The 14,540-nt window shown below is 37.8% G+C and overlaps 1 long non-coding RNA gene across 1 annotated transcript in view; it reads left to right on the top strand.

Moving 5' to 3' along the window:
* The window catches only part of LOC140526851 (uncharacterized), a 126,062-nt gene that overhangs the window by 19,220 nt on the left and 92,302 nt on the right, over positions 1-14,540 (top strand). Inside the window, exons 2-3 of the long non-coding RNA XR_011974559.1 lie at positions 10,609-10,644; positions 13,007-13,037. This is a non-coding gene — a long non-coding RNA (uncharacterized lncRNA). The remainder of the gene's footprint in view (positions 1-10,608; positions 10,645-13,006; positions 13,038-14,540) is intronic.

Here is a 14,540-nt window from a genome sequence, read left to right as displayed (position 1 = left end):
TCCACCTCTCTAATTGTCATGATGGAGTGAGAAAAGCACTAAATTTTCATCTTGGGCAACTGAACACTTACTTCAAATGTGACCTGATCAGGGCAGAGTGCAATGGTGTAATGCCTGTTCTCTTTATGTAGATCAAGATTGCGTTAGCTGCCTTATCTCACTGTTGACTAATGTTGAGATTGCCATCTATTAATTCCCCATATCTTTTCAGACAAACTGCTGACTAGAATCTACTCCCCTATCTTGTGAAGGTTTTTTTCTAAGTTTTTATCAATGGCATAATCACTTTACTAATCATCCAGGCTCAAAAACTCAGTCATGTTGGATGCTTACCTCTCCATAACCTCCCACATTGATTTGGTCACCAAATTTTGTTGATTCTGCCCCATGAATATCTCTTGCATACATCCACTCTTTTTCATACCAACTGCCTTATCAGTTCAGACCCTTAGAAGTCCTTCAGGCATCTCATGTGAACCATTACAAGACTGGTCTTCCTCTTCTCCATTTTACCCATCCTTCCCATGATGGCCAGGTCAATCTGGGGAAGATTAGGAAGTATCAATTCAGTACCATCACTCTCCAAACCAGGAAGTTTTAATGGTTCCCCATTGACTATAAAGTTAAGTCCAAATCCATCATGATGATATTTAAGAATATCCACAATATTATGTACTTTAGAGCAAAAAATTACTGCAAAAAGCAGACTTCAGAAAAATCTGGAACAACTTACATGAACTGATGCTGAGTGAAATGAGCGGAACCAGGAGAATATTATACACAGTGGGAGCAACATTGTGTGATGACCAACTTTGATAGACTTAACAGTTCTCAGCAATATGAGGATCTAAGACAATTCCAAAAGACTCATGATGGAAAATACTGTCCACATCCAGAGAAAGAACTATGCAGTCTGAATGTAGGTCAAAGCATTCTCTCTCTCTGTCTTTGTCTCTGTCTGTCTCTCTGTCTCTCCTCTCTGTCTCTCTGTCTCTCTGTCTCTGTCTGTTTCTTCTTTCTCATGGTTTTTCCCTCTGGTTCTAATTCTGCTTTACAACATGAAAAATGCAGAAATAGGTTGAATGTGATTTTACATGTATAGCCTACATCTGATCGCATACTCTTTTGGGGAGGGGAGAGCAGAGGGAGAGGGAGAAAATTTAGAACTTAATGTCTTATAGAAGTGAATGTAGAAATCTAAAAACAAATAAATAAAATTTAAAAGTTACTGCAAAAAATTGGACCGAGAGCTTTCTGTGTAAATTTGAGTAGTTTTTAAATGAGGAGACAGTCAATTTTTCAAGACCTTGACAATATTATCTAAATTAGGGACATTTATTGCAACAATTAGAATGAGAGTTCGCTGTAGGTTTGAGGAGTTTTAAAATGAGGAAATGATCAATTTTTCTCATCCATTTAAATTCTTATATTGTTGGCAGATGCCTTTCTAAATAAAAAATTATGTGGTAATCCAATGTTGGCACTGAAAAGGGATGAAGAAAGAAGCCCATCATAAGAGTTATTCACCCAAAAGAGATGTATTAAGGGATAGTTTTTATAGCTGGGTGGGGATGAGAGGAAGGTGATGCAGCTCTCCTCTAAATCTATATCCAGATAGGGATGATGTGATGGTACGGGAGTACTTCCAAGGTAGCTTCCCAATTTTCCCTTTCGTATGAGAAAAATCCCATCTCTGAAGTTTGCTGGAGATGTTCCCCACTTATAAATACTAAGTTCTTGTAAACACTAAGTGCTCTGCATCCAGAAGTTTGCTTTGAGAACTTTGAATGCAGTAATTGGTTGAGGGGGATGAAAGTATAGGACTAGATAGAATATTTCCCAAACAAATCAAAGTTGTCTGTCTATCACTTCAGGCACTTTGGGGTTGTTTGGGCCCAGATGGACTCTTACATATGAAGTTTTAATTGGGAATTCAGGGGGAGACTTTCTCAGCTTGTTTCAGGGGTTAAAACAAAAGAAAGACAGAAGCAAGCATTTAAAACTACATAAGTAGACAGAATAGTAGACAAGTAAGATGGGCATGGGAATTAATCATTTAAAGTTGTTTGGTCAGTGCCAGGAAGATGACCTTGGTTATTCTCTCAGAGTATCAATGGCTTTGAGAAGAAATGCTTATGCCTTTTTCCCCTTCATATTCTACAAATGAATACTAACTTGGAGTCTTGGGTGGGTGGGGGAGGGGAGAGGGAAGATAACTTTCAATAAGTTATTGTTCAGTAACAACAAAGATCCTAACAGGGGAGAAAGACCTTTAATTATTAACGTAGCTGTACATAAATATGTATATGCATGTATATGGAGGCAGTTAAGTGACACAGTGGGTAGAGTATCCTCCCTGAAGTTCAAATCTGACCTCAGATACTTTACTAGCTATATGATCCTGGACAAGTCACTTAACCCAGTTTACCTTAGTTTTCTCATCTATAAAAGATGAAAAGGAAATGGCATTCCACTCCAGGAACTTTGCCAAGAGAAACCCAAATGGGGTCACAAAGACTCAGACATGACTGAAAAATTACTAAATAAGACTATATATATGCACATATATATGTATACATACACACACACACACACACATATATATATATTTATATTATAGCAAGCTATACCAACTCATTTTCATCTCCCAGAGTGAAGAATGATAGAATTTGTAGGTACAGAATTATAATCAAACATATATCCTTATATACATCATAGAAAACATTATGGGATCCTCACATCAATTGCTGTAAAATAAATTGTAGTCCTGGCTGAAAGGGTCCTTGTATTTTTAATGTATTTTTGCATAATGGGCAGAGCTTTCTCATCCATTAACAGGCCCATATGACTTGCTTCAGTCACATAGAAGCCTGAGTCATATAAGTCTGTGGTGCAAGGAACTTGCCTAATGGAAGGGGCAGGAAGGGGTGGAGCAGAGCTGAGAGGAAGTTGGTCATAGCAGTTAGAACTGAGGGAGAGAGAGAGAGGAGGCAGGCAGTGAGCTGTAGTGTTTGTTTTTGGGAAGGCCCTAGCAGGGGGAAGGCTTGGGGATGGTGATGCCCCCTGCTTTATTACTGTGTGTAGATTTTTTTGTTGCTATGATGGATTTAGCTTTCTGATGTTGGGATTTGGCTTTCTGGTGTTTAAATAAATGTTTTGGGTCTGTCTTCTGTGTGGAGAGTCTATTATATTTTGCCATTCAGAATTACACCAGCATATTCATAGCCACAGTAGGTGCTATGAATATTGTGTTGGTGTTACAGTCCTACCACATGGTCACCATCTATGTTCAAAGTCTTAACCTCATAAAATTCCCCTACAATTATCCTAGATTCTAGGCAAATCAAATTATCTCTGAAATGTTTTCCCAGATGTGTCTTTTCTGTTGTGCTGTTCCCCTCTGCTGAAATGCCTTCTCTTTTCCCCTCTCTCTGTTGGTTGAATTCTGACATCTTTCCAAACATTTCAAATGTCAGTTTATAAGCAGAATTAGAGAATCTTCAAGTCAGAAGGGATTTCTAGTCTCATTATTACCAAACTGATTAGACATTTCATCTTTTTATGTATTCTGCCTACTTACTGTTGCCCTACATGACCTATCTCTCACCTCCTTGTCTTTACACAGATTATCTCCCACGTATGGAAGGTCCTCCTTCTTACCCCAGCTTTATTGAACCTTCAGCTCCCTTCAAGGCTCAGCTCACAAACTGCCTCCCTACAAGAAGCTTTTCCTAATGCGCCACCCCCATCTTATTTTTATTTTGTTTAAATCCTAGATGCATTCATCTGTTGAATCCATGCAATAGAACTCTTAAAGCAATAGTTATTTCACTGTTTGTAAACTTCTAGCATGTATCAATGTGCTTGATGCATAGTTGTTCAGTTATTTCAGTTGTGTCTGACTCTTTGTGACCTCATTTGGGATTTTCTTGGCAGTGATAAGGTTAAGTGACTTGCCCAAGGTCACACAGTTAGTAAGTATCTGAGTCTGGATTTGAACTCACAAAGATGAATCTTCCTGACATCAGCCCCCGTACTCTAACCACTGCCCTTGCTGCCCTTGATGCATAGTAGCTTCTTGATACATACTTTTTGACTGATTAGTAAGAAGTGCTTAAATGAAAACTTCTTTATCTTCATATCACCTTATAAAACCAAACTATAACAAAAGCTTCTTCCCTATAGAGTGGTATTTTCCTCACAGCAGCTTTGGAAGTAAGTACATAATAGAGCTAGAGCTTAAGCCCAAATATTGATACTCTAAATCTAGTATTTGGCATGGCATCATGTCTGCTGTCAATACCATGTGTATGGATTGTGGTGGATACAGAGAATAGCTATAGAGACTCCCAGTTAACAATTGTATATTAAGCATTTCATGTTTAGATTGCAGGGCTTTATTAGATGAAAAGATGTATGACAGATTTTCTATCTCTAAGTTTCTAATGTCTGGGTGAAAGAACTCTTCAGGGGATGATGAATAGAAAAATCTAAATGGACTGAAAGTTTGACTAAGGGAATTGTGGGAGATAAGGTTAGAAAGGAAATCTGAGAAAGATTGTGTGCTTTGTGCCAAGCTAAGGAGTTTGAACTGCAAAAATATTTGACAGGGGATATGAGGCTAGACAGTAGTTAATGTGAAAAAGACCTGGTGGTTATTAGTTGGCTGCAAGCACAATATGAGTCAATAGTATGACGTGGATATCAAAAAAGATAATGTGATCTTAGGGTGCATTCATAAAGGCATAGAGTCCAGAATTTCCATTGCCCAAAGGGTAATGGAAAGATATATGGTGGGTGTAGGTAGACTATCATATTAGCAACAATGATGTGTGTGTAAGAAATGATGTAAAAGTTATCATTAAGGACATTGATAATTCAAAAAAGTGGGTGAGCCAGTAATATCTCAAGAATGAGAGCTACCACAAAGCTAGACCAAGTATTGTTAGTATCTATGAAATATTAGAAGAACAGAAGGAAGACTTCCAGTCATTGGGTGAATTCCATATGAAGGTATTATGGAAGGATATGGACAAAGATTTTATAGGATGAGTAAGCAGAGATGGAGTGCCATGTATATTGGTGGAGAGATTGTCTGCATTGATGAGATTATGGATCTATCAGAGCACCAAAGTAAGGAGTGTTCATAATGGGGGGAGGGGTTAACTTTATTGACCAGTGCTTTGGTCAGACCCTACTGGGAGTATTTGGTCATTTCTGGGTACCACCTTTTATTGACTAACTATGAAGAGATAGTGGATAGAGAGCTGACCTTGGAATTAGGAAGACTTGGGTTCAAGTCCTGCTTCTAACATAGACTGACTTTGTGACCCTAGGCACAGCACATAACCTCTCAGTGCTCCTAGGCAGTTCTATAAGACTATAAAACACAGATTGCTTGAAGATTTATATTGGTGGAGAGGGTTTCCCACACCCGTGAACTCAGGTGGGGGGGGGGGTCCTCAACACTGAACTCTCAAGTACTCCCCATTTTGGAGCATGTTCAGAGGAGGGGACAGTGATAAGTTGGGGGTTATTGGAGAGACAATTTAAAAACACTTCCTAAGTGGAATATTTGAAGACATTGAGAATTTCAGTAGGGAGAAAAGAATTAGGAAAGATATGACAGCTGTCTCCAATTATTTATTTGAAGGACTATAATATGGAAGAGGGACTAGACTTTTTCTGCATGACTCCAGAGGGAGAATTTAACCAATAAGGGAAAGTTACAATTGAGTAGACTTCACCTCAACATAAGAATGACCTTTGTGATTGAAATTGTTAAAAAATGGAAGGTGCTTAGAATCAAATCTACCAAAGGATAGATTTTATATATGTGTGTGTATATATATACCTGTATGTACGTATGTATATATATATAATATATATGTGTGTGTGTGTGCATGTGTATGTGTGTGTATGTGTGTATGTGTGTGTATATATGCCTGAAATCTTTTACTTGAACTCAAGAGTCCGGAAGACCTGAATTCAAATCCACTCTCAGATACTTACTAGTCTTGTGACCCATGGCAAGTCCCTTAAACCTTGCTTGCCTTAGTTTTCTCACCTGTTAAATGATCTGGAGAAGGAAATGGCAAACCACTACAGTATCTTTGCCAAGAAAACCCCAAAAGGGAACACGAAGAGTTGGACAGGACTAAAAATGACTCAACATTTTAGACATTGACTAAAAGTGTTTTAAGCATAGACAAAGAAAACATATAAAAGTAAAAAGCTGTTGGAGTTATACAACGAATGGCTAGCAATGCAGAGTAACTGTACTACAGAGTATGTGAATGGGAGCAGTATGTCATGGAGAAAGGAGAGTGGGGAAAAGAAGGAAATAAGTATTTATTAAGCACAAACTATGTGCCAGGTACCGTGCTAGTGTGTTACAAATATCTCATTTGATAATGAGAGGCATGGTAGAATGGAAATAATGGACTTGGGATAAGGAAACTTATCTGTCTCTGCCACTCCAAAGTTCTGTGACTGTGAGGAAGTCATTTAATCTCTCAGTTTCCTCATTTGTTTATTAAGGATAATAACCCTTCTACAACCTTCCTCACAGGATTGTTGTGAAAAAATGCTTTGTAAATTATAAAACACTATATAAATATGAGCTATTATTATTACAAGATAAAGTTGAAAAAATAGGGTGTATTTAATCATTTAGACCCTTGAATCACAGACAAAAGGAGTATGTAGAGCACAATAAGTAGGAAAAAAATCCTTTGGAATTAAGGCCAATAGACTTGAGGTTCTAGTTGGTCTCTGCCATTAATTAATTTGCTATGTGATCTTGGTCAAATAGCTCAGTATTTTTTTTTTTGGAGGTGGAGGAGACGGAGTGCTCAGTTGCTCTATCAATGCAAAGAGGTGGTCGCCTTAAATAATTTCTTTTTATTTTCCTTTTTTGTTAAAGGAGTTTTCTATCAGAGACACACTGTGTGTGTCTCGGTATAATATATACAAAATAAATACATGGAGTTAAATACAAAAGAGTTAAGGAGGGAAGGCATCACTACCATTTGGTTAAAACTACTCTTTCTGAGATCAGACTTCTTTATGGGTAAATTTAATGGCTTTATTCAATCTTCATCCTCCTTGACCTCTCTTTTTTTTTAAATTTAATTTTAATTTATGGAACAAAACAAACATTTTCATAACATAATACAATAAAAAAGATGATTTCATATAAAACTATAAATCAACTATGCACAACTTGCTATTCTTTCAAATATACAGCAAAATTATCATGTAAATTTCGTTTTTTCTTCTCTCCATCCCTCACTCTAGAGATCACTACCATTAGGTGCAAATAGGTATATAGGTCACCAATATTATTCAGTATTATGTTGGAATTCTAGCAATTGCAATAAGAGAAGAAAAAGAAATAAAGGAGTCAGAATAGGGAAAGGAGATAATAAAACTATCTCTTCTTGCAGATGATATGACAATATACTTGGAAAAATTTCAAAGAGTCAACCAAAAATTAGTTGAAACAATAATTTTAGCATAGTAGCAGAATATAAAGTATGTAGATAACCAGCATTACTATATGTCACAAAACTCTGCAAGAAGAGAGAGTACAAGAAAAATATTCGATTTAAAATAACTCTAGTCTGTACAAAATACCTGGGAGTACACCTGACAAAACAAACCCAGAAACTGTATAAATAAAATATTAAAAAAACCCTTTTCATACATATAGAATCAGAATTAAATATTTAGAGAAATAGTAACTCTACATGGGTAGGCAGGGCCAATATAATAAAAATGACAATTTTACCTAAACCAGTTTATATATTCAATGCCATCCCAATTAAATTACTATTTTTTTTTACTAAATTAGAAAAAATAATAACAATTCATTTTGAAAAACAAAAAGTCAAAAAAAATCAAAGAAAATAATGAAAAAAATATAAAGGAAAGAGTTTAGCAGTACCAGATCTTAAATTATAAGGCAGTAATTATTAAAATATCTGGTACTGGCTGATTTAAATTATTTTTAATTCCCCTTCCAGTGCTAAGGTTAATTTAGTATCTTCAATGAAGGTGACTTTATTTGATAGGTAATAAGCTATTGATGTTTTTTGAGAAGTTAAGCTATGTGATCAAAGATGAACAGTGAAAAAATTCAACTCAAAAGCAATAGGGAACATCTGATTCTAAGATCATGTGTCTTGTTCGCAGAATTTGAAATTTCTCTCCTAGGAATGACTGTTAGGTTTCCAAAGGGAGAAGGTTGAGAATAAGTTGTGTATGCTTGTGTCCATGTATGTGTTATGGGAATCAATCAATGAATCAATTAATAAATATTCATTAAACTCCTACTATATGCTAGGCCTTGTGCTACGGAGGCAGAGAAGGGCATGGTAGATAACAGTGAGAAATGGGAGGAGGATTGAGTGGGGCTCAGCTTTACAAGAATTTACCACTTCCCCCCACCCAACAGACTAGAGAGGTTATAGGATAGGAAGGAAAATAGTAATCCTGACAAAAACCTCCACCCCTTTCCTGTTTGAAATTTATTTTTATTAAATGGAAAAGACATCCTTGGAGGCATGTGCAGAACATTATTATAGAATATCAGAAGAAACCTTGGAGATCATCTAATCCATGAACTGGCAAACTACTGCCCCTGGGCCAAATCTGTCCTCCGTCCTGCTCTTTGTACAGCTCATAAAACTTGATTTTAAAACATTAAAAAAGCCATTCTTAGTTGCTGGAATGTACAAAAACAGGTGATGACCAGATTTGGCTCTTGGGCTGTAGTTTGCCAATGCCCGATTTTGGTCCAATCACTCATCTGATAAATCAGAGAGACGGATTGACGTTCATTATCAGAGAGTTACCAAGAACCAGGTTTGAACTCTGATCTTTTGACCCCAAAATCAGGACATCAGCTGCCTCATGTGTACTTTTGTTTTACTTGAATACGTTGAAGATTTGTTAATTCATTGATGTAGGCGCTTGCTGTACCAATGCACATGCCAACCCTGTAGTCGGCAGACTTAGTGAGTTCCTGTCGTGAAAAGTTTCACTACTAGCAGCTTGCCTTCTGGTAACAGGACAGATGTACACATTACTGCTGAAGGATGCAGGATCGTAGGTGTCAAATTGGAAGGGGCATTAAAGTTTAATAGTCATTTTACAGATGAGAGAAAGCAGAGCTCAGAAGAAATGAAATGATTTCCCCAAAGTCCCACAACTAGTATGCGGCAGATCTTTGTGACTCCGAGTTCAGTGTTCTATGCACTACAGTGAGCTGCTTATCTATACCGGATACTTTTTAGCCTTCAATTAATCCATCAGTCAGTTAACAAACATTTATTAAGCCCCTGCTACGTGCCAGACACTGTGTTAGTAATACAGAAAGCAGTAAATGGTGGCCTCTGCCTTCAAGAAACTCACAATCTAATGGAGGTAAAAAACAAGCAATTAAATGTATACAAACAAGGAATATATACAGGATAATATATACAGATATTCCTTCTTTTTTTTTTTTGATGAGGCAACAGGGGTTAAGTTACTTGCCCAAGGTCACACAGCTAGCAAGTGTTTGAAGTCACATTTGAACTCAGGTCCTCCTGACTCTAGGGCCAGTGCTCTATCACTCTTCCACCTATTTGCCCCTTGTTCTTCATTCTTGAAGAGGACCTGTGACATTAGGAGGGTGATGTCCTGACTTTCAAATAAACTGGATTTAAGTGAGGCAGAGCAGTGCAAGTCACTCTCTCCTCCAGAATCATTGAAGTCCAGTGGCAAGACGTAGGTCAGGACAACTGGTGGCCCTGGACACAGAGAGAATCTTGGCCTCTCTAAACTAAGGTCTTTTCCAGTTCTCAGTTTGTCTGAGGCAACACCCATTCAGTATTTAAAGGCTAGGTAAGAACTGAAGCAAAAGATGGCCTAACTTGCTTTCACAAAAGGATCAGTCTGGAATGGGAAGACCTTCTGAGAAATAATAAAGAGAAAGTACTAGAATTAAGAGGGGTTGGGAAAGTCTTCCTGGAATAAAAGATGGAATTTTAGATGGGACTTGAAGGAAGTCAGGGAAGCCAGAAGAGGTAGATGAGGAGGGAGAGCATTCCAGGCATGGGAGGCAGATAGAATGAATATCTAGAGCAGAGCAATAGCGTATCTGAGCTTTTACTGTTTACAGGCACTATGCTAAATGCTAGGCATGTAAACAAAGATTAACAGAAAGAAGCCATCCCTGCCTTTAAATCCCTGCCTCCCTTACAGACTGTTAAGAACCCAAATTCATTTCTACTTCCTGAAGAGGGACTGCAGTAGATTTTTAACAGAGGGCTTCTGTTTTGTTAGCGCTCAACATTTTATTTAAAAATGCAATTGGCTGGTTAATCACCCTGAATATTATTCCCAGGTAGGTACTTTTAGCTCAAAATAAAGGAAAATCATTTTTTTTCAGATATTTACTCCTGGAAGGAAATTTCAAAAGGCTGGATAACTCTGTCATCAAGCTTTCCCCTTCTCCATCAATATTCTTCTTCCCTCCACTCACAATAATGATTACGTGTTTATTGGACCCAGGGGCTCAGTTCCTTAAATGTTAAGCGACATCTATTTTTGTCTCTACAGATTTGGAATCTTCCTGTGGCTCCCTCAAAGAATGAGGTAAGGGTAATCCTTGCTCTTTGCCTTTGCTGTTTGGTATTTAGTGCACACAACCATCACCTAAAGATTGCAAAATCCCAAAAAAATAAGTCCTTTCAGTCAAACTTGGATAAAAGTAAGCCGTAAGCTTTCATGAGTACCATTCAAATAGGAACTTGAAACTCTGTAAATTTCCCCCTCTATTCTAAGCTGTCAGATGTGTGTTTCCCCTTTCACTGAGAAGCTGGAAGACCTAATATTAGAACTGAAGAGTATATTAGGAAATAAGAGTTCTAATTAGATTTCCATTTCGAATTTTCTTTTAATTTACCGCTCTCCCCTCTCTATTTCCTTTAGACTTTATCTTTGGAGATCTTACAAGACTTTCACTGTGATAATGAATGTTTCCAGGGACAACAGAGGCCTGGTTATGGGTCTCTTACGAGCTCGTTCAGATCTCAAAAGCTTGGGTTAGGACTGGTTTGTACTTGAATGGAAGGTTTCCAAGGAAATTCTCAGGGTACCATAGTAAGTAGTGTTTCACTGACTCAAAAGTTATCATTTATAGTTATTTAATTGGTCCTGCTTTGGAGCAATATGTGTTTATTCAGTCATTCCAAATGAGTATTCTTCACCTCGGACATTTCAGGTCTATTTATGGGTCCGGGGTAAGTTATTTATCTTCAATTTCCTCATTCGTAAAAGGGTGACAGACACACCTAACAACTTCAGAGATGGAAGAGGGGAATGGGTTCATATTTATAGTGCCTGGAAGAACAGACACCCCATGTGTTCAGCCTATTTAGGAATATTGTGTGGTGCGTTGTGATGCCCCAGAGGTAACGAATGAATTACTTCTATTCCTGCATGGTATATAGTCATCATTCTAGGCAAAGCACTGGTTCCAGCCCTGTCTAATCTCTCTACCAAGCCCCACCTCTGCATAGGTAATGTGTTTGAAATTAAAATAAAGTAGACATTAGGATAATATTCAGTATTTGATAAGAATTTCTTAAATGCCTGCTGTATTCCAGGCACTGTACTAGGCCCTGGAGATACAAAGTCAGAAAGAAATTAGCCTCACCCTCAAGAAGCTTATATTCTATGATGGTGGTAGTGGGGGCAGTGTTGGAGAAGGGAGAAGAGAATATGCATTTATATAGCACCTACTCTGTCCCAGGGACTACATTAAGTGCTTTCTACAAATATTTTCTCATTTGATCCCGTGCCAGGTAGAACACCAGAAACAAATTCAAATTATGTATGAAGTAATTTCTTGTGGGGAATAACAGGGGTTTCAGAGAACACGATGGGATGGTAGGAAAGAGTGAGATAGAGACACCAGATGAATGGGGCTGATGTGGATGAATATAAGGAAATAAGGGCTGGTGGTCAGCATGGGGACTTTGGCGTATGTAGCCTACAACTCAGGATCCCAGGAATGGAGTGGGGACAAAGAACAATATGCAGATGTTCATTAGTGCTAATAGAAATGAAGATCCTGCTAAACTAAAAATTCAGATATAGCTGTAACTTCTTAAATGCCAAACTAAGGATCTCCTCTGTTGATGATCAACTTAGCTGCTCTCCTGGAGATCCCCAAATCATGCAATTTATGAAAATCACCCAATCAGTAAGGCAGGACTGATCTGCTCAGACACGCACAAGTGATGTCTGCAGTACTTAGTGAGGTAAGGCTGGAAACTCTTCCTAAGAGGAAAAGAAATATCAGTGACCAGGACATAATATGACTGATCTGGTATAGAAATGGAACTGAATTTGCCTGGAATATGGAAGACATACCTCAGAGCGCAAACTATTTCCCAAATAAACTCATTTATTGTCAATTAGATTGATATAATGGAAAGTGCATTTGCCGTCATAGAACCACAAACCTAAAGCTATATAAGACCTCAGAGGAAATTTAGTTTAACCTCTTTCATTTTAAAGATGAGGAAACTAAGGCCCAAAGAACTTAAGTGACTTGCCCAAGGTCACACAAGTAGCAAATACAAGAGGTAGGATTTGAACCCAGAATCCGGACTCCAGACCTCTTTTCAAGGTACCATACTGTCTCTTCTAGAATTGCATCCTGGGTACAATACTATCTGAGTGACCTTGTGCAAGTCACTTACTATCCAACTGATGCCTCTTTGGGACTCATTTTCCTCATCTATAAAATAAAGTTGTTAAATGAACGAGGTTTCAGAAGTCTCTCCCAGTTCTAATTTTGTTCTCTGTCCTCCTATTATAGAAGTGCATTTGAAAATGCACTTGGTGAAAAGGGAGTATTCAAGTTGTTAGTAGAATTAGCAAAGTAGGGAGAAAAACCCAAACAACTAACATATAGACAGTCATATGACATGTTTTTTTTTTTTTAAAGGAACCAAGAACCATGAGCACAAGACTTGAAAGTGAGTATGAGAAAAATAGCAGCTAATTGCTAAGCAATTTTTCTGAATTCTGGACAAACTGTCCCATAAAGCTGATGTCTGCACCATTACCCATGAAAGCAAATAATTCAGGAGCCCTAGCTGTCATGAATTGGCAGCTAGTTAGTTGTTCCGGCTTCTTCAATCCCTTAGAAAAAGAATTGACTCAGATACAAACAAACCTAAAGATTTATTGAGGAGGACATACAGGCAAAATATTGCTTTTTTTTTAACAGAGAAAGAAATTTTTTAAAAAATTGTTCAGGCAATCAATCAATTAACTACAGACATTGAGCTAGGTGATGGTAATGCAAGGATAAAAATTGAATAGTTCTTACCCTTCAGGGACTTACATTAAACATATCTGGTTTTAAAATTAAGGAGTGTAAAATTTAATTCAATAAATGTGTTAGTAATTTCTATGTGCAAGGTGCTGGGGATACAAAACTTAGTAAGATGCTTAACCTTGCCTTGTAGCTTATGATCCATTGAAGAAGATGACAGAGACACAGTTACTCTAATGGAAACTTGATTGTGATTAATGTATTAAAGAGACACAAAGAAAATGCTCTGAAATACTGGAGTGAAAGAAGGAGGGAAAGGGGTAGGAAAAGAGAGAAAGAAATAGAGAATGGCAGAAATAGAGACAGAGATGGAGAAAGACAGAGACAGAAGTAGGTACAGCTAAAGAGATAGAGAGAAAAAAAGAGAAATTCTGATGAGAGAGAGAGAGGGAGAGAGAGAGAAAGAGAGAGAAAGAAGATGGCACACTAGTGGGCCTTGAAGGATGGGAAAGAGGAATAGGATGAGTAAAAGTATGGAGTTGGGAAAGAAAAGAAGCAGTACTGTAGAGGACAGGGACTACACTAAGGGATATGCAAACAAATGGGACTTTTTAATAGGATATTTTCTTCAAGTACATCCTTCCCTGAAGTCCTCCAGTACCCCACTGTAAGGTGGAGATAACCAGAGCTCTCAAAGAATTAGACCAGCAGAACATCAACTCTTACCAGCCTCACTGAACTGGTGGTGGATGGTATTTTCTACGGTTTAAGCCCAACCTAACTAATCTCGGAGGAGCTCATCACTAGGTTGACTTCAGTGATTCTTCTTCTTCTTATTGGTCATGGCAACTCTTGAAAAAGACCATTGTGGGGGCTTGCTATATGTGTTACACCAAAGGAATTTCAGATCTTTGAAGTGTGTACATATATTTCATTCTAGAAAACTCAACTTGCCTGCAGCACATGGCTTTGTCCTATGTAATAACTCACATATCTTATCGCACTAAAAGCTCAAAACCTCCAGGGGACAGTAGGGTACAGGGGGGAGGAATTTCCAAAGCACATTATCCTTGTTTAAGGAAATAGCACCAGAACAGAGAATTATCTGGCTTTGTTGGGACTTAATGCTCATGAAAACTACAAGAGCAAGTTAAGATTGGAAAGGAAGGTTAGCATTGAATTGAGAAGGTCTTGAATGCCA

Source organism: Notamacropus eugenii, chromosome 2 (genome assembly GCF_028372415.1).
Source record: "Notamacropus eugenii isolate mMacEug1 chromosome 2, mMacEug1.pri_v2, whole genome shotgun sequence".
In the NCBI taxonomy this organism is placed as follows: Eukaryota; Metazoa; Chordata; class Mammalia; order Diprotodontia; family Macropodidae; genus Notamacropus; species Notamacropus eugenii.
Note: the sequence above shows the minus strand (reverse complement) of the source record. Positions and strands in the feature narration are given on the sequence as shown.